Source organism: Leucopleurus acutus, assembly GCF_964270905.1.
Source record: "Leucopleurus acutus genome assembly, chromosome: 1".
NCBI lineage: Eukaryota > Metazoa > Chordata > Mammalia > Artiodactyla > Delphinidae > Leucopleurus > Leucopleurus acutus.
Genome location: NC_139142.1, coordinates 98,704,032 through 98,723,748, shown reverse-complemented (window position 1 = coordinate 98,723,748; position 19,717 = coordinate 98,704,032).

Here is a 19,717-nt window from a genome sequence, read left to right as displayed (position 1 = left end):
AGGAAGAGGAATTAACCAAAGGCTCAGCATGCGATGCCGGAACCAAACTACGACCTGAAGCAATCCTGCAGTGTTGCGGCCAGCTCACAAGAAAGCGAGTTGAAGAAAGGAGCTCAGGGGCTCTGTAATTCACAATCCTGCAGAGTTATAAATGACAGCTATCGTCCAAAAATATATTGAAGTAAGGCTGCCAAGAGGACCTGAAAGCGGGGCAGAATTGCAGGAAACCGATTTCAGGAGGTAGACGGGAATTGCATGTAAAGCATAGGAAAAGAGGCAGAACGTCCACAATGATGCACTTGGCCAAAAAGGGCGTATGCGTTTTTTCCTGAATATATTCAGGAAAAAACGCATACGCCCTTTTTGGCCAACCAAGAAAGCTTGCAAAGGAAATCTGCACTACAATGAAGTCTCACTGCCCCCCGGTCAAAAGGGCCATCTGAAAAAAGTGTAAAATCCAGAAAGGCAGGACAGGCCATGGAGAACTGGGAGCCTTGTTATGCTGGTGGGCGGGATGTAAATTGCCAACAGCCACTCTGGAGAAGTGTATGGTGTTTCCTGAAACATCTAAAAAACAAGCAACAGAGCCTAGGGCACTTCCACTTATGGTCCTATAGCTTAGGGAAATTAAAATCAAAAAGACACAGCCACCCCAAAGTTTGGGACGGCTCTGTTTACAAGAATCTTGTTTACGGTACAAGTTCAATATCACAAAACCGAAAAATGGATAAAGAAGTTGTGGTACTTACGTACAATGCAATATCACTCAGCAATGAAATCTTGTCATCAGGCCCGTCGCAGCATAATGAGTGGATTCAGGTACGATGATTCTAAGTGAAATAAGTCACACAGAAAAAGAAACATCATAAGATATCACTACTACACGGAATATAAACTTGGCTACACAGGAACTGAATTACAAAACAGAACAGGTTCTCAAATGTAGAACACCAACTTATGCTTGCTTAAGGGGAAAGGTGAGTTGGGGTGCTGCATGAAACCAGAGATTGAAATTAGCACAGATACCGTTCCATAAGCCAAATATGCAATAGACAAGAGCTACTCCTTGCTGAACGAAGTGGACTCAACACCCCATATTAAACGCCTAAGAATATACCTGACTAGAAATAATCTTAAAACCTACGGATTTATATGTCTCCGAAAGAGAATCAAGCGTGTGTACGGTGGCATAAACGCAGCAGTGATAGGATTGGTGAGGTTCGGTGAGCAAATGCAGACCCTTTGAAGTCATATTGCATGGTACCCATTCCATGGGTCTCAACTCTCCAGGTTTAAGGGATTCTTCCTTCAGCTGAAACATGCATGTGGAACACAGAGTATGATCCACAGTGTGATCAGGAAACGTGTTCAAATGTGTCTCACTTTTCGTCTCCTGGTACTCGGGTGCAACATTCAAGACGCTTTACTAACACTCTCCCCACTTGGAGAGTCAGTGCCTTTAAACTCCTGTTTGGCCCAGTTTGCAATTTCTGCGGAAAATGTACAGGAATAGGGAGAACCAATGAGAGACTAGCTGGAGGTGTGTGGACGGGCAAATTTAACTCTCATTTCCCACCAGGAAGAGGAATTAACCAAAGGCTCAGCGTGCCGTGCCGGAACCACACTAGGGCCTGAAGCAATCATGCGGTGTTGCGGCCAGCTCACAAGAAAGCGAGTTGAAGAAAGGAGCTCAGGGGCACTGTAATTCACAATCCTGCAGAGTTATAAATGACAGCTATCTTCCAAAAATATATTGAAGGAAGGCTGCCAAGAGGACCTGAAAGCGGGGCAGAATTGCAGGAAACCGATTTCAGGAGGTAGACTGGAATTGCATGTAAAGCATAGGAAAAGAGGCAGAACGTCCACAATGATGCACTTGGCCAAAAAGGGCATATGCGTTTTTTCCTGAATATATACAGGAAAAAACGCATACGCCCGTTTTGGCCAACCAAGCAAGTTTGCAAAGGAAATCTGCACTACAATGAAGTCTCACAGCCCCCCGGTCAAAAGGGCTATCTGAAAAAAGTGTAAAATCCAGAAAGGCAGGACAGGCCATGGAGAACGGGGAACCTTGTTATGATCATGGGCGGCATGTAAATTGCCAGCAGCCACTCTGGAGAAGTGTATGGTGTTTCCTGAAACATCCAAAAAACAAAGCAACAGAGCCTAGGGCACTTCCACTTATGGTCCTATAGCTTAGGGAAATTAAAATCCAAAAGACACAGCCACCCCAAAGTTTGGGCCGGCTCTGTCTACAAGAACCTCGTTTACGGTACAAGTTCAATATCACAGAAAGCGAAAAATGGATAAAGAAGTTGTGGTACTTACGTACAATGCAATATCACTCAGCAATGAAATCTATGTCATCAGGTCCGTAGCAGCATAATGAGTGGATTCAGGTACGATGATTCTAAGTGAAATAAGTCACACAGAAAAAGAAACATCATAAGATATCACTACTACATGGAATGTAAACTTGGCTACACAGGAACTGAATTACAAAACAGAACAGGGTGTCAAATGTAGAAAACCAACTTATACTTGCTTAAGGGGAAAGGTGAGTTGGGGTGCTGCATAAAACCAGAGATTTAAATTAGCACAGATACCGTTCCATAAGCCAAATATGTAATAGACAAGAGCTACTCCTTGCTCCACGAAGTGGACTCAACACCCCATATTAAACGCCTAACAATATACCTGACTAGTAAGAATCTTAAAACCTATGGATTTATATGTCTCCGGAAGAGAATGAAGCGTGTGTACAGTGGCATAAATGCAGCAGTGATAGGATTGGTGAGTTTTGGTGAGCAAATGCAGACCCTTTGAAGTCATATTGCATGGTACCCATTCCATGGGTCTCAACTCTCCATGTTTAAGGGATTCTTCCTTCAGCTAAAACATGCATGTGGAACCAAGAGTATGATCCACCGTGTGATCGGGAAACGTGTTCAAATGTGTCTCAGTTTTCGTCCCCTGGTACTCGGGTGCAACATTCCAGACGCTTTACTAACACTCTCCCCACTTGGAGAGTCAGTGCCTTTAACCTCCTGTTTGGCCCAGTTTGCAATTTCTTCGGAAGATGAACAGGAATAAGGAGAAGCAATGGGAGACTATCTGTAGGTGTCTGGACGGGCAAATTTAACTCTCATTTCCCACCAGGAAGATAAATGAACCAAAGGCTCTGCGTGCCATGCTGGAACTAGATTAGGGCCTGAGGAGATCCTGCGGTGTTGCGGCCAGCTCACAAGAAAGCGAGTTGAAGAAAGGAGCTCAGGGGGCACTGTAATTCAGAAACCTGCGGAGTTATAAATGACAGCTATCATCCAAAATTATACTGAAGTAAGGCTGCGATGAGGACTTGAATGCCGGGCAGAATTGCTGGAAACTGATTTCAGAACATACACGGGAGTAGCTCTTAAAGCATAGGAAAAGAGACAGAACTTGGAAAATTATGCACTTGGCAAAAAAGGGCATATGTGTTTTATCCAGAGCTCTCATAACTGAGGGGAGGAGATTCCCAGCAGGCTCCAACTGCCACCTGAGGGCTCACATTGCCAAGGCAACGTGAGCATGCCAGGCAGGAGTTACCTCACAGCAGAGGTCCCACCTCACAGAAGGGTGAGAAACCCAGCCAACATCAGACTCTCACCAGAGGGCCCACATCACCAAGGGGATGGGAACCAGGCAGGAGTGTCTTCACATCAGTGGGGCCACATCATCAAAAGCTGAGGTACTCAGCACATGTGTCCTCAAACCAGAGGACCCACATCACCAAGGACCTCGGAGTGAGGCAGGCAGGAGTAACCTCACAACACTGGGCACATAGAATAAAAAAGTGAGGAATCCAGCAGTTGGAACCTCCCAGCAGGCGGCCCAGAGCACCGAGGCTATGGGATCCAGGCCACAGTGAACTCACAGAAGAGGGCCCATGTCATGAAACTGAGCAACCCAAACATTGGGACCTCAGAGCAGGAGGCCCACATCCCCATGGGGATGGAATTCTGGTAGGAGTGTCCTCGCACCACTGAGAACGTATCAGAAAATTTTGGGCGACCAGCAGTTAGGGCCTGACGCCAGAGGACCCTCATCACCAAGGGAAGGAGGCTCCCAGCAGGCTCCAACTGCCACCAGAGGGCTGACGTCGCCAAGGCGATGTGTGCCAACCAGGCACGAATGACCTCACAGCAGAGGGCCCACCTCAGAGAAGTGTGACGAACCCAGTCAGGATCAGACTCGCACCAGAGGGCCCACATCACCAAATGGATTGGAACCAGGCAGGAGTGTCCTCACATGAGTAGGGCCACATCATCTAAAGGTGAGGAACCCAGAACATGTGGCTTCAAACCATAGGACACCCATCACCAAGGGGCTGGGAGTGAGGCAGGCAGGAGGAGCCTCATAACAGAGGGCCCAAAAATAAGAAAGGTGAGGAATCCAGCAGTTGGAACCTCCCAGCAGGCGGCCCAGAGCACAGAGGCTAGAGGAACCAGGCCAGAGTGAACTAACACCAGACAGCCCACATCATGAAACTGTGAGCAACCCAGACATTGGGACCTCAGAGCAGAAGGCCCACATCCCCATGGTGATGGGAACATGACAGGAGTGTCCTGGCATCACTGGGCTCACATCAGAAAACGTGGGGTGCTCAGAAGTTAGGGCCTGACGCTAGAGGTCACTCATCACCGAGAGGAGGAGGCTCCCAGCAGGCTCCAGCTGCCACCAGAGGGCCAACGTCGCCAAGGCGATGTGTGCCAGTCTGGCAGGAGTGACCTCACAGCAGAGGGCCCACCTCACAGAAGGGTGAGGAACACAGCCAGGATCAGACTCTCACCAGAGGGCCCACATCACCAAGGGGATGGGAACCAGGCAGGAGTGTCCCCACACCAGTGGGACAACATCATCGAAAGGTGAGGATCCCAGCACATGTGTCCTCAAACCAGAGGAACCACATCACCAAGGGGTTCGGAATGAGGCTGGCAGGACTGGCCTCACAACACAGGGTCCATAGAATATAAAAGTTGAGGAATCCAGCAGTTGGAACCTCCCAGCAAGTGGCCCAGAGCACCGAGGCTATGGGATCCAGGCCGCAGTGAACTCACAGCAGAGGGCCCACATCATGAACCTGTGAGCAGCCCAGCTGTTGGGACCTCAGAACAGAAGGCCCACATCCCCATTGGGATGGGAACCTGGCAGGAGTGGCTTTGCACCACTTAGCACATATCAGAAAAAGTTAGGAGCCCAGCAGTTAGGGCCTGATGCCAGGGGGCCCTCATAACTGAGGGGAGGAGACTCCCAGCAGGTTCCAACTGCCAACAGAGGGCCCACATCTACAAGGTGGCATGCGCCAGCCAGGCAGTAGTGACCTCACAGCAGAGGGCCTATCTCACAGAAGGGTGAGGAACCGAGGCAGGATGAGACTCTCACCAGAGGGCCCACAACACCAAGGGGATGGGAACCAGTCAGGACTGTCCTCCCACCAGTGGGGCCACATCATCGAAAGGTGAGGAACCCAGCACATGTGGCCTCATATCAGAGGACATACATCACAAAGGGGATGGGAGTGAGGCAGGTAGGAGTAGCCTAAAAACAGAGGGCCCAAAGAATAAAAAAAGTGAGGAATCCAGCATTTGGAACCTCCCAGCAGGCGGCCGAGAGCACAGAAGCTATGGGATGCAGGCAGGAGTTAACTAACACCAGAGAGCCCACATCATGAAACTGTGAGCAACCCAGGCATTGGGACCTCAGAGCAGAAAGCCCACATCCCCATGGGGATGGGAACCTGACAGGAGTGTCCTGGCATCACTGGGCTCACATCAGAAAACGTGGGGAGCCCAGCAGTTAGAGCCTGATGCTAGAGGGCCATCATCACCGAGGGCAGGAGGCTCCCAGCAGGTTCCATGTGCCAACAGAGGGCACACGTCGCCAAGGTGATGTGTGCAAGTCAGGCAGGATTGACCTCACAGCAGAGGGCCTACCTCACAGAAGAGTGAGGAACCCAGCCAGGATAAGACTGTCACCAGAAGGCCCACATCACCAAGGGGATGGGAACCAGGCAGGAGTGTCCTCACACCAGTGGGGCCACATCATTGAAAGTTGCCTAACCCAGCACATGTGGCCTCAAACCAGAAGACCCACATCACGAAGGGGTTGCGAGTGAGGCAGGCAGGAGGAGCATCACAACACAGGACCCATAGAATACAAAAGTTGAGGAATCGAGCAGTTGGAACCTCCCAGCAGGCAGCCAAGACCACAGAGGCTATGGGATCCAGGCCACAGTGAACTAACACCAGAGAGCCCACATCATGAAATTGTGATCAACCCAGCCGTTGGAACCTCAGAGCAGAAGGCCCACATCCCCATGGGGATGGGAACCTAAGAGGAGTGCTTGAGCAACACTGGGCTCACTAAGAAAAGTTGGGGAGCCCAGCAGTTAGGGCCTGACGTCAGAGGGCCCTCATCACAGAGCTGAGGAGGCTCCCAGCAGGGTCCAATTGCCACCAGAGGGCTCATGTCAACAAGGCGAGGTGAGCAACCCAGGCAAGAGTTACCTGATAGTAGAGGGCCCACCTCACAGATGGGTGAGGAACCCAGCCAGGATCAGACTCTCACCAGAGGGCCCACATCACAAAGGGGATGGGACCCAGTCAGGATTATCCTCACACCAGTGGGGCCTCATCATCTTAAGGTGAGGAACCCAGCACATGTGTCCTCAAACCAGAGGACCCACATCACCAAGGGCCTTGGAGTGAGGCAGGCAGGAGTAGCCTCACAACACAGGGCACATAATATAAAAAACGTGAGAATTCCAGCATTTAGACCTTCCAGCAGGCGGCCCAGAACACCGAGGCTATGGGATCCAGGCCACAGTGAACTCACAGCAGAGGGCCCACATCACAAAACTGTGAGCAACCCAGGAGTTGAGACCTCAGCGCAGAAGGCCCACATCCCCATGGGAATGGGAACCTGGCTGGAGTGTCCTCGCACCACTGGGCGCACATCAGAAAATGTGGGGAGCCCACCATTTAGGGCCTGACGCCAGAGGGCCGTCATCACCGAGAGGAGGAGGTGCCCTGCACGCTCCAACTGCCACCAGAGGGCTCACGTCTCCAAGGTGACGTGTGCCAGCCAGGCAGGAGTGACCTCACAGAAGAGGGCCTACCTCACAGAACGTTGAGGAACCCAGCCAGGATTAGACTCTCGCCAGAGGGCCCACCTCACCAAGGGGATGGGAACCAGGCAGGAGTGTCCTCACACGAGTGGGGTCACATCATCGAAAGGTGAGGAACGCAGCACATGTGGCCTCAAGCCATAGGACAGTCATCACCAAGGGGCTGGCAGTGAGGCAGGCAGGAGGAGCCTCACAACAGAGGGCACATAGAATAAAAAAGTTGAGGAATCCAGCAGTTGGAACCTCCCAGCAGGCGGCCCAGAGCACCGATGATAAGGGATCCTTGCCGGAGTGAACTCACAGCAGAGGGCCCACATCATGGTACTGTGAGCAAGCCAGCCGTTTTGACCTCAGAGCAGAAGGCCCATATCGCCATGGGGATGGGAACCTGGCAAGAGTCTCCTCACTCACTTGGCGCACATCAGAAAATGTGGGGAGCCCAGCAGTTATGGCCTAAGGCAAGAGGGCCCTCATCACCGAGGGGAGGAGGATCCCAGCACACTCCAACTGCCACAAGAGGGCCCACGTCGCCAAGGTGACGTGTGCCAGACAGGCATGATTGACCTCACAGCAGAGGGCCCACCTCACAGAAGGGTGAGGAACCCAGCCAGGATCAGACTCTCACCTGAGGGCCCACATCAGCAAGGGGATGGGAACCAGGCAGGAGTCTCCTAAGACCATTGGTCCCACATCATCGAAAGGTGAGGAACCCAGCACATGTGGCCTCAAACCAGACGACACACATCACGAAGGGGATGGGAGTGAGGAAGGCAGGAGGATCCTCACAACAGAGGGCCCAAAAAATTAAAAAAGTGAGGAATCCAGCAGTTGGAACCTCCCAGCAGGCGGCCAAGAGCACAGAGGCTATGGGATCCAGGCTTCTGTGAACACCAGAGAGCCCACATCATGAAAATGTGAACAACCCAGCTGTTGGGACCTCAGAGCAGAAGGCCCACAACCCCATGGAGATGGGATCCTAAGAGGAGTGCCAAAGCATCACCGGGCTCCCTAAGAAAAGTTGGTGAGTCCAGCAGTTAGGGCCTGACGCAAGAGGGTCCTCATCACCGGGGGGAGGAGATTCCCAGCACGCTCCAACTGCCACCACACGGCTGACTTCACCAAGGCAATGTGTGCCAGCCATGCAGGAGTGACCTATCAGCAGAGGGTCTCCCTCACAGGTGGGTGAGGAACAAAGCCAGGAACAGACTCTCACCAGGGGGTCCACATAACCACGTGGATGAGAACCAAGCAGGAGTGTCCTCACACTAGTGGGGCCACATCATCGAAAGGTGAGGAACCCAGCAAAGGTGGCCACAAACCAGAGGACCCACATCACCAAGGGGTTGAGAGTGAGGTAGGTGTCTGGACGGGTATATTTAACACTCATTTCCCACCAGGAAGAGAAATTAACCAAAGGCTCAGCGTGCCCTGCCAGAAGCAGATTAGGGCCTGAAGCAGTCTTGCGGGTTTGCGGCCAGCTCACAAGAAAGCGAGTTGAAGAAAGGAGCTCAGGGGCCCTGTAATTCACAAACCTGGAGAGTTATAAATAACAGATAACGTCCAAAAATATATTGAAGTAAGGCTGCGAAGAGGACTTGAAAGCGGGGCAGAATTTCAGGAAACCGATTTCAGGAGGTAGACTGGAATTGCATTTAAAGCATAGGAAAAGAGGCAGAACATCGACAATGATGCACTTGGCAACAAAGGGCGTATGAGTTTGTTCCTGAATATATTCAGGAAAAAACACATACGCCCTTTTTGGCAAACCAAGCAAGCTTGCAATGGAAATCCGAACTACTATGAAGTGTCACTTCCCCCCGGTCTAAAGGGCCATCTGAGAAAAGTGTAAAATCCAGAAAGGCAAGACAGGCCATGGGGAAAAAGGAGCCTTGTTATGCTGATGGGCGGGATGTAAATTGCCAACAGCCACTCTGGAGAAGTGTATGGTGTTTCCTGATACATCTGAAAAACAAAGCAACAGAGTCTAGGGCATTTCCACTTATGGTCCTATAGCTTAGGGAAATTAAAATCAAAAAGACACAGCCACCCCAAAATTTGGGACGGCTCTGTTTACAGGAACCTCTTCTACAGTACGAGTTAAATATCCCAGAGAACAAATAATTGATAAAGAAGTTGCAGTACTTACGTACAACAGAATACCACTCAGCAATGAAATCTGTGTCACCAGGCCTGTACCAGCATAATGAGTGGATTGAGGCATGATGATTCTAAGTGAAATAAGTCACACAGAAAAAGAAACATCATAAGGTATCACTAATGCACGGAATGTAAACTTGGCTACACATGAACTGAATTACAAAACAGAACAGGGTCTCAAGATTAGAAAACCAACTTATGCTTGCTTAAAGGGAAAGGTGAGTTAAGGGGGTGCTGCATAAAACCAGAGATTGAAATTAGCACAGATACCGTTCCATAAGCCAAATATGTAATAGACAAGACCTACCCCCTGCTCAACGAAATGGACTCAACAATGAGGTATCACCTCACACCTGTTAGAATGGGCATCATCTGAAAATCTACAAACAACAAATGCTGGAAAGGGTGTGGAGAAAAGGAACCCTCTTCCACTATTGTTGGGAATATAAGTTGATACAGTCACTATGGAGAACAATATGGAGTTTCTTAAGAAACTAATAATAGAATTACCATATGATACAGCGATCCCAGGACTGGACATATACCCAGACAAAACCATAAATCAAAAAGAGACATTCACCGCAATGTTCATTGCATCACTATTTACAATATCGAGGTAATGGAAGCAACCTAAATGCCCACAGACAGACGAATGCATAAAGATGTGGTACATATATAAAATGGAATATTACTAAGCCATGAAAGGAATGAAATTGGGTCATTTGTAGAGATGTCGATGGATCTAGAGACTGTCATACAGAGTGAAGTAAGTCAGAAAGAGAAAAACAAATCTTGTATATTCATGCATATATGTGGAACCTAGAAAAACTGTACAGATTAACCATTTTGCAAGGCATAAATAGAGCAACAGATGTAGACAACAATCGTATGGACAACAAGGGGGGAAAGCTCTTGGAGGGGTGGTGGTGGGAGGAGTTGAGAGATTGGGATTGGCATGTAAACATTTATATGTATAAAATAGATAACCAATGAGAAGCTGCTGTATAAAAATATAAAATAAAATTCAAAATTAAAAAGAAATAAAATTTAAAAAATAAAACAGAAAAAACAATTATTCCCTTCACATACATTTATATGAATAAATTATTTCCATGCTTATATCTGTAAATACAAAAAAGAGGAATAAAATCTACCTTGAACCAAAAACAAAAAAGAGAAAAAAAAAAACAGAACCCACCAGTTACTCAGAGGAAAACCGTATCAGGGCACTTGCTCCAGTTGTAAACAATTCTGAAGTTGGTCAGTGGTGGGGAATCGTCTCCCATTCAGCCAGCAGCCCCCACACAACAAGCGTCCTCATTGCAAAGCTGGGGCACCGTGCCGAGGCATCTGTGAGTAAACGTGAGCTGAGCCCCAGGCCAGTTGCTGCTGAACTGTTCCCGCCCTTCCCAGGTAAAACACCTGAATATATACAAGGACTTGAAAGCCTAGAGGAAGGGCCATGGAGCCACACGAGTGACAGCATGCCAGCTGACTTGGTGCCTGCAGGCCAGCCAGGATGGTCCTGGCCCTGGGTGCTCTTCTGGAAGATTTCCATTTCCCTGCCTGAGATACCCGTCCTGTCCCTGCCCCCACTGCTTTTTTCCTTCCTCACCTCTGCCCAGGGAGAAATTCCAGCAGCAGGTATGGGTGACACATCCTCTTCTTTAGCAGGTGGCAGCCTGGCAACTGCTGCAGAAAGTCCAGCAGAGCCCCACTCACACTGGGCCACCCACAAAGCCGTGGCCTCTCACTCCCTCCCACCAGCCCAGCCCCGAGACTGCTGACAGGGCAGAGAAAATGGCGTCAGGCACAGCTGCAGGGGCTTTTGCTGCCTGGAGTGGTATTTATATTGATCTCAACCCAGGCACACCTGGGGAGGGCTGGCCGGCATGGTAAGGCTGCCCAGGTAGCCAATCATCACCCCTCAGGGGCTCACAGTTGCAGAAAATGGAACTTGCTGAACCGGCCAGGTCCAAGGAACAGGTGTGGGCTCCTGAGAGTCAGGATAGACAAGGGGCTGCAGCTTTGGCTTGTTTTCTAATCATTTTATCTGGCCCATGAGTGGGAGACAACTTCAAGAAAACCCTCTCCTAATGAGAGGAACCCAGGAGTCAGGGAGAGGAGGGGTGGGTGGTGGTTGGAGACAGAGGCCTGGTGCCCTGGGTGCAGTGGAAGTCTCTGGAAGACCAGGTGGAGGGAGGCCACACAGAGTGATGCCCAGGGTCACAGACCTGTCGGAGCTGCTGTTTGTTAGTTCAAGTCCTGCTCTGAGGTGCTCTGTGTCAGCTCCGAGTGACAGGTGAGCTGGGGGTGCTCTTCAATGAGGGCTATGTGCACGGTTCCTGTGTGCCCAGCCCTGCCACGGTACCTGCAAGGGTAGCTCTGTATCCTGGGAGGGGCCTGACCATGAGAGCCCCGTGGGCTGGGTTGGGGGTGGGGTACCTGCCCAGGAGAGCTCCATATCCTGGGATTGGCCTGACCACGAGAGCCCCATGGGCTGCTGGGGACCTGGTAAAGGATGTCAGGACAGTCAGTGAAGCCACCGAGGATATACCTCCAGTTGCTCCTGATTCCTACACCCTGCTGGTCATTCTACCAACCACCAGGACATGGTATTCTGTATTAGTCTTCAATGATGCCTTCTTTTGTATTCCATTTGTCCCAGAGTCACAAGAAATTTTGGCTTGTGAGTGGCAGGACTCAACATACAACTAAAACAATACTTCCGGGCCGTCTTGCCCCAAGGGTTCAAAAATTCCCACACCATCTTTGGGGAAAGCTTAGCTAAAGACCGAAAAGTTCTACCTCTGGAAAAGGAAACCCTCCTTCAATATGCAGACGACATTCTGATCGCCAGCCCTACTAAGGAGGCCTCTGAACTACCAAGCCAATAAAGGATAGAAGTTGTCCAAGAAAAAGCTCAAATATCACAGACTGCAGTGACCTGCCTGGGCTTCATTCTCACACAAGGTCAGAGAAGCCCATCCCAGGAAAGGGAAGAAACCATTTGCAGCCTTACCCCTTTCTAAAACTAGAAGACAGCTTAGGGGTTCCTGGGGAGGCCAGGGTTTGCTGCTTCTGGATCCCTAACTACAGTCTACTAGCTGGGCCTCTATATGAAACACTGAAAGGAAAAGATGATGATCCTTTTGAACAGAATCCAGAAGTGGCCTTTCAAGAATGGAAAGAGCAGTCAATTCAGACCCTTGCCCTGGAACTCCCTAATTGAGCTAAACCCTTTGACCTTTCCATTCCCGGTGAAAGGTGAATCGCCATTGGAGAATTAGTGCAAAAACTGGGACCACTTGAAATGGAACAACGCAAGAATGCCATCCAGGTAGGATAAACTACAGTCACCAAGGGGCTTGGCCCACTGCCACATCTGGCCAAGATACTGGCGGTATCTAAAAACCTGGAAATCAGCAGCCCAAAAGGCCACCTCCCTCCTAAGGGAAAAGGACCCCACGTGGTGATCCTAATCACCAACCATGCCCTGAAGTTGCAGGGTTCGCTCCGTGGGCACACCGACCTCGAGTGAGGAGGCCCTCCAACTCCAACATCCAGAGAGATAACCGGGGGCAACAGGGCACCATGACGACTCGTGTGAACATCACTTGACCTGGAGTTTCTCTCATAAAACAACAATAGTGTGTCCCGAAGGAGTAGACTACTGCTTGCAGGACTTCCTGCACCCGGAGGGGAGCTAATAATCTTGGCGGGGGAACCGTATATCACACTGTCACCATAGAAAAGCCTACAGACACCGTGATGATGGTGGCCAATAAGACCGGCTGGACTCCTGTTTACTTCAAAAGGCTGTTGACTCAGTGGCCATCATGGTCCTTGATCACCACTGACCCTGGACTGTCTGGGAGTTGAGCGGGCAGGGCTCTGACACCTGGTGCTGTTTTTACGTTAATTCAGGGGCCTAATTGAAGAAAGAGCAGACTACTGGTCAGAGCATCTAGGCTGGCAGAAACGGTCAGCCTAAGGTGGCCGAACAAATGTGGGGTGGGGTGAAACCGGCCCCCACAGCGTCTCTGCACATCTCTTTCCTGGACCCTTAAAGGTCATTAGAATCTATAACACTTCCAATGCTGGTGCTCAGGCGGACGAGCAGGGAGGCAGGGGTCCTGGGGCCAATCAACGTCACCTGGAGGCTGCTGGGGAGAAGTTCTGACCCTCGTCCCCTGGTATGAGGGCTCCCAACTCAGCACTCAGCAGTTACAGAAGAAGGGTCTGCACCCTCAGCACTCCAAGAATGAGGAACGGGACAAAAGGCAGAGGAGGGGTTTGTCCCCAGCAAAGCCCATTAAAAATCCCTGGGAGATAAAAATAGAATGTGGGCAATAAAGTCAAGTCTGACCTTTTTTATCCTTTGTGCTTTGTCTAATTTCACGTGCTCCTAGGGTCCCGCATGCAGAGGTTCCACACCCGGCACTTCAGACCAGATTTCCTGGTGCAGAATGGCTGGGTCGACACCTCAGCTCCTGGGGCCCAGTGCAGACTCCGAGATATAGAGCCTGAGCTGCAGCCAACCCGGCCCTTGAGAGCTCCGCCCCCTCCCTCTCACTGACTCTGACAGGATCTCTACACAGCAGCCCAGCCCACAGCCCACGGGGTAGTGCATGCTCTCACCTCTCCATTCTCTGATGAAAATATAAAGTTTCCTTTGCTTGGGAACCAAACTCAGTCTCGATCTGTTGGCCCCAATGACACTGGGCAGGGGGACCCTTGTTGGGGTCCACTCTGGAGGATCAGTAACAGAAATTGAGACTATTGTAACTTCAATGAACAGATGTGTGAGCCAAACTGTAGTTAACATAGAACAGTTTATAAGGCTCGGGTAAAATAAGATGTTTCTAACACTTCCATTTGATATTTCCATCACTTTATTATAAGCAAGTTCAGTGAAAAGGTTTGTCTTATTTGTCAGGTCAATATTAGAGAAATGAAGTGATTTCTTTCCAAGGATGTACATCTAATAATCTTGGTTAAAGCTTCAATCTTGTTTTAAATGCTTTTCCATTGAAAATGATACCTCTCTTTCAGCTCCCCCATTTCTGAGAAGTATAAAATCTTATAATTTATTATTACCAAAGGGGAAAGGTGGGAGGAGGGATAAATTAACAGTTTGGAATTAACACATACACACTGCTATGTATAAAATAGATCATCAACAAGGAACTACTGTATAGCACAGGGAACTACACTCAATATTGTGCAATAACCTATAAGGGGAAATAATCGGAAAAAGAATAGATATTTTTATTGACATCATCTATCAATGACAGTTAAAGTGTAACCTAAGGGAAGCCGGTGGTGAGTGCTTCTGACCCTGAAGACTTCAGTCATCTAAAGTTTGGACTCTGCCTACTTCCCAAGGCCCTTAATGAACATATGTGTAGCCGTAGCTTAAAAAACTCCCCAGTTTGGGTTTCGGGGAGACACTGATTTTGAAAAAGCCCTGGTGTTCTCCTTACATGAATGGGACTCTTCCTACTGCTAAAACATGTCTGTCACATCCAGAGGATGGTATACCGTCTGATCGGGAAGAGTTTGGAAAAGGCATCTCATCTCCTCATCTCCTGGTGCTCGGGTTCACCCCTCCAGCGTCTTTACTAACAGTCTCCCCACTTGGAGATGTCAACACTGTCAACATCCTGTTGCGTACAGTTTGGAATTTGTCCAGAGGATGAAGCGGAAGGATGAGGAACAATGAGAGACAAGTCCTAGGTGTTCAGACAGGCACATGTCACTCTAATTTCCAATCAGGAAGATGAATTGACCAAAGGCTAGGGTTGCCCATGGAAACAGTATAGGGCTTGAGGAAATCCCACTGCTTTGTGGCCAGTTCCCATAAACACAAGTTGAACAATGGAACTCAGGGGCAGTAAAATTCACGAAACTGCAGAGTTGAAAATATCTATCACTGAAAAATGTCTTGAGGAAAGTCAAAGAAAAGGATTGGCAAGCAAGGGAGAATGGCAGGAAAGGGATTTGAGGAGGTAGAAAGGATTCGCCATTAAGCACAAGAAAAGGGGCTGAACATTGCCGACATTGCAGTTGGCCAAAAAGGCTGTATGCGTTTTTTTCTGTATATATTCAAGAAAAGGGCATACACTTTTTTAGCCAACCAAACAGGTGGGCACTGGAAATCAATACTACAAAAGATATCACTTCGCATCAGTCAGAAGAGCCATCCTCATAAAGTGTAAACGCCAGAAATGCAGGACAGGGCAAGGAGAAGAGGGAGCCCTGTGAGGCTTATAGTGGAAATGTATATTGCCAACGGCCATTCTGGAGAAGTGTATTGTGTTTACTAAAGCATCTAAAAAATGAGCTACAGAGCATAGGGCACTTGCACTCATGGGCGTATATCTTGGGAAAAACAAAAATCGAGAGGACACAGGCACCCCAATGTTTACTGCCTCTCTGTTTAAAAGATCCTCGACTAGGATATAACTTAAATGTCTCTGGAGGGAAAAAATGGATAGAGATGTGGTACTTATGTAGAGTGGAATATTACTCAGCCTGGAAATCAATGAAATATGGCCAGTTGTAACAACTCCGGAGGAGTTACGTATGATCATTCTAAGTGACATAATTCAAAAAGAAAAAGACACATATCATAAGATATCACTTAAAGGTGGAATCCAAAATGGCTACACATGAAATAAATTACAAAACAAAAACATAGTCAAATATGTAGAAAACACGCGTAAGGCTGCTAAACGGGAAAGGTGGGGAGGGGTGAGGCATCATCCAGGAGGTTGAAATTAGCAAAGATACCATTCCAAATACCAAACTGATAATCAACAAGGCCTACACGGTAGCTAAAAGAACTGCACTCAGCACACTCAAGTCACCGGAAAAGAATATCTATGACTGGTAAGAATCTGAAAAAGAATTTATTGATGTCTCTCTGTACGTGAATCAAGTGGATGTACAGCAGCAAGAAACAGAGCTTTGAAAATCAGCTGTAACCAATATAGTAATAAATTGAAAAAAATAAACGACAGAGAGACAGAGAAAACCTCTTACAACTTTTCCTCAGGGACGGTGATGCAACATGGATTGAACACATCTAGACCCACAGCAGGATGAGACATAAGGCTGGAAACTGTTCGCGCTAAGAGAAATGTGAGGTTGGGTGAGGAAATGCACACCCTTTAAAGTAATACTACCTGGTACCCATTCAATGGGTCCCAAATCTGCAGGTTCAAGGAATCTTCCTACAGCTAAAACATGCATGGAAAACCCAGAGGACTGTACACCATGTGATCGGGAGATGTGTCTAAAATGCACCTCATTTATCCTCTCCTGGTGCTCCTGTTCATCATTCCAGCCACGTTACTTAGAATCTCCCCACTTAGAGAATCAGCACATTTAAACTTCTGTTTCACACATTTTGCAAATTGTGAGGAGGATGAACGGGAAGAGGGGGAAACAATGAGAGAATAGTTGTAGGGGTTTGGACGGGCACATGTCACTCTAATTTCCCATTAAGAATAAGAATTAAAAAAAGGCTCAGCCCGCCTCGCCGGAGCCAAAATAGGGCCTGAAGCAATCCTGCGGTTTTGAGGCCAGCTCACAAAAGAGCAACTTAAAAAATGGAGCTCAGGGTCACTGCAATTCACAAACCTGCAGAGTTATAAATGAAAACTAACGTCCAAAAATATGTTGAGGTAAGGCAAAGAAGAGGATCTGAATGCAAGACAGAATTGCAAGAAACAGATTTCAAGAGATAGATTGGACTCGCCTTTAAAGCACATGAAAAGCGGCAGAATTTCGACAATGATGCAGTTGGCCCAAAAGGGAGTATGCGTTAGTTCCTGAATATATCCAGGAAAAAACGCATATGCACTTTATGGGCAACCAAGCAAGCAAGCAATGCAAATGTGCACAACAAAGAAGTCTCATTTCCCACCGGTCAAAAGGGCCATCCGAAAAAATTGTAAACACCAGAAATGCAGGACAGGCCATGGAGAACAGGGAGCCTTTATACGCTGATGGACAGTGTGTGAACTGCCGAGAGCCACTCTGGAGAAGTGTATGGTGGTTCCTAAATCATCTAAAAAACAGAGCGACAGAGCATAGGGCACTTCCAATCACGGGAGTATATCTAGGGAAGTCTAAAAATCAACAAGACACAAGCACACCACAGTTTAGGGCTACTCTGTTTACAAGAACCTCAACTTCAGTACACCTTAAATATCCCAGGAAAGAGAACAATAGATAAAGAAAATGTGGTACTTATGTACAATGGAATATCTCTTCACCATGAAATCAATGTAATAAGGCTAGTAGAAGGATAAAGAGTGGATTGAGGTCCGATAATACTACTTGAAATAAGTCAAACAGAAAAAGAAACATATCATAAGATATCACTTATAGAGGGAGGATAAATATGGCTGCACAAAAAATGAATTACAAAACAGAACAGTGTCTCACATTTAGAAAACACACTTATGTCAGCTTAAGGGGAAAGGAGAGGTGGGGTGATGCATAAAACCAGAGTTTGAAATTAGCACAGATACCGTTCAATAAACCAAATAGGTATCAGACAAGATCTACACCTCGCTCAATGAACTGGCCTCAACACACCCTATACACCGCAGAGAAATATATCTGAGTAATAAGAATCTTAAAACCCATGTATTGATATATCTCCATAAGGGAATCAAGTGTGCGCAGAGCGGCACAAACACAGCAGTGAAAATGAGCTAAACCCCATTATAGAAATAAATTTTAAAACCAAAACGCAGAAACAATGAAAGAGAGAAAAATTCTTACAAAATTCGCTCAGGGGCTGTGATGCAACCTGGAATGACCACATATAAACCCACAGCTGGATAAGACATAAGGCTGGACACTTGGGGCTGAAAGGATTGGAGAGCTTTGGTGAGCAACTGCCGAAAGTTTAATGCAATACTTCATGCTACTTATTCCAAGGGTCCCAACACTCCAAGTTGAAGGGAATCTTCCTACAGCTAAACCATGCATGGGAAATCCAGCGGATGGTATACCATATGATCGGGAAAGGTTTCTAAAATGCACCTCATTTTCCTCTCCTGGGGCTCCGGATCAACATTCCAGCCACTTTACTAACAACATCTCCACATGGAGAGTCAATGCCTTTAAGTTCCGGTATCGCACAGTCTGCAGTTAGTGCGGAGGATGAATGGGAATAGGGGGAACCAGTGAGAAAATAGCTGTAGCGGTTTCAATGGGCACATGTCACTCTAATTTCACATCAGGAAGAAGAATTAACCAAAGGCAGAGCAAGGCGCCCCAGAAGAAGAATAGGGCCTGAAGAAATCCTGTGGATATGAGGCAAGATCACAAAAATAAGAGCTGAAAAATGAAGCTAAGGGCCACTGCAATTCAAAAACCTGCAGAGTTATAAAGGCCAACTATTCTCCAAAAGTATATTGAGGTAAGGCTATGAAGAGGCACTGAGAGCAAGGCAGAACTGCAGGAAACCGATTTCAGGAGGTAGACAGGAATTGTACTGAAAACATATGAAAACACTCAGAACGTCGACAATGATGCACTTGGCCAAAAAGGGCGTATGCGTTTTTTCCTGAATATATTCAGGAAAAAACGCATACGCCCTTTTTGGCCAACCAAGCAACCTTGCAAAGGATATCTGCACTACAATGAAGTCTCACTGCCCCCCGGTCAAAAGGGCCATCTGAAAAAAGTGTAAAATCCAGAAAGGCAGGACAGGCCATGGAGAACTGGGAGCCTTGTTATGCTGATGGGCGGGATGTAAATTGCCAACAGCCACTCTGGAGAAGTGTATGGTGTTTCCTGAAACATCTAAAAAACAAAGCAACAGAGCCTAGGGCACTTCCACTTATGGTCCTATAGCTTAGGGAAATTAAATTCAAAAAGGCACAGTCACCCCAAATTTGGGACGGCTCTGTTTACAAAAACCTCGTTTACGGTACAAGTTCAATATCACAGAAAGCGAAAAATGGATAAAGAAGTTGTGGTACTTACGTACAATGCAATATCACTCAGTAATGAAATCTATGTCATCAGGCCCGTAGCAGCATAATGAGTGGATTCAGGTATGATGATTCTAAGTGAAATAAGTCACACAGAAAAAGAAACACCATAAGATATCACTACTACACGGAATGTAAACTTGGCTACACAAGAACTGAATTACGAAACAGAACAGGGTCTCAAATGTAGAAAACCAACTTATGCTTCCTTAAGGGGAAAGGTGAGTTGGGGTGCTGCATAAAACCAGAGATTGAAATTAGCACAGATACCGTTCCATAAGCCAAATATGTAATAGACAAGAGCTACTCCTTGCTCAACGCAGTGGACTCAACACCCCATATTAAACGCCTAAGAATATACCTGACTAGAAAT